Here is a 1,802-nt window from a genome sequence, read left to right on the forward strand (position 1 = left end):
TCCGACCCTTAATCTATGAATCTATGAATCTATGACATAGCAGGTACCATATACTTACCCCTTGTCTACAAGGTAGTAAGTAAAAACTGAAAAGATAAATAAAATCATAATTCCATGGATGCATTCCCACCACTGCATCATGTGTCCATGAACCCCTTGGGTGCATTGTGTATCCAAGACCCTCCCATGGCTAAACTGTACACCCATGACCCTCCCACCACACTGCATACCTGTGACTCCCACCCTGCTACATGAAATGCTCCAGGCTCACCCTCAACTCCCCCACATTGCTGCAGTGCCCTGCACCCTGGGGTGGGAGCATGAAGCGGCAGCCAGCGAAGGGAGGGGAAGCCTGGAGACTCTGGCTGCAACCAGAAGGATGCAGGGAACGGCAACTGGGCAGGAGCTCTGGGCGTGCAATTTAACCCCTCACAGACCACATGCGGCCAGAGGCTGCCAATTGGACAATCTTGGTTTATTATATTTTTAAAAATCCAATATTGAAAGGTTTTCACCAAAACACACTACATAATCTATTTGTCATCATAACTTTTGTGGAAACTGTCTTCTAAAAAAAGCAACATTTGGGCAATTATAAAAAAGTGTGTTCAATTTTATGGTTACCAATTTTTTTAATGATCTGCAGTAACCCGTACACCAAGCAGCACAGCCAGTTCCTATCAATGTGAGAAAGATAAGTAGTAACATATTCCATGTGAGCCCTGAAATGGCAACTGAACTGCCCTTGGAGGCAAAGAAAAAAAAGGGCCTGATCAAAAGTGGCATAGTAGCAAACAGAATATGCATTTTGCATTACCCTCTTCAAGGCAGGTGGGATCTGATGATCCAGAACCAGGCACTGACAAAAACTGGCTACAGGGAAAATCCACAGTTGGTCAATGCCCATAACTCTTAGTAAGTGACCCTTTTAAGCGATGATATGTAGAAGTTCACTTCTAAATGTATGACAATATTAGCAGCAGATCAGCAAAAAATATGAATAATGAAATATATGCTTTCACGATTGTATAGCAGAAATACCTAAATACATAGATGAAGGATCTCTATAATGATTTCTTTATTACATAACCTAAAGTTTTGCAAAAAAATCCCTAATACAAAAAGAACGCTTCTTCTATTTTACAGCAAAACTGAATGTTCTAAAATAGGAGAAAGTCTGTGCAAGAGACAAATTAAATATTTGTAATGATGCAAAACACCAACCATTATATTAAAAATGTAACTGGATAATATTACTATTACAGTAACAAATTAAACCATGATTATAATCAGTATTTCTTTTTTGTTCAGTACAATTATATAGCATTGGTCAAGAATTGCCAGTGTAATGTCTTCACTGGCCACCTGGCCCTCTAAAAAAGTATGACCTAGCTCCATGAAACATAGGTATGTGAACATATTCTGCCACTCTTGTTCATAATGTGTAACCATTTTCCTCAGCCAGCAGACTTGCTGGCATCAATATGATTACTTGCCAAATAACATGGCCAGCAGGATTTAGCTCTATGGGCAGAGCCAGATCCAAAGAAGGACTTAGGTGCTTTTCCAAGCCTGAAGTTGGGATGCAACCGCAAGCCCCAGGTTCAACAATTACCCAATGTTTGTAGATCAGGCCTAAGATTTCCTATGGTGTTCAAAGACTTGGGGCATCTATACATGTGCTCTGGGGTAGGAAGGGGGGTGCTTTAATTAGAGCGGGTCTGAGAGCTGCTGTAATTAAAGTGCCTGAAACATCATGTGTATTCAGCATCTCGTGCTTCAAAATGGCTGCAGGGTAATGT

The 1,802-nt window shown here is 40.8% G+C and overlaps 1 protein-coding gene across 2 annotated transcripts in view; it reads right to left on the bottom strand.

Moving 5' to 3' along the window:
- CFAP61 (cilia and flagella associated protein 61) overlaps positions 1 to 1,802 on the bottom strand; it is a 252,631-nt gene that overhangs the window by 82,447 nt on the left and 168,382 nt on the right. The gene's annotated exons all lie outside the window — the stretch shown is intronic.

The sequence above is a fragment of the Gavialis gangeticus genome, unplaced genomic scaffold (assembly GCF_001723915.1).
Source record: "Gavialis gangeticus isolate Ggan-Ray unplaced genomic scaffold, GavGan_comp1, whole genome shotgun sequence".
In the NCBI taxonomy this organism is placed as follows: domain Eukaryota; kingdom Metazoa; phylum Chordata; order Crocodylia; family Gavialidae; genus Gavialis; species Gavialis gangeticus.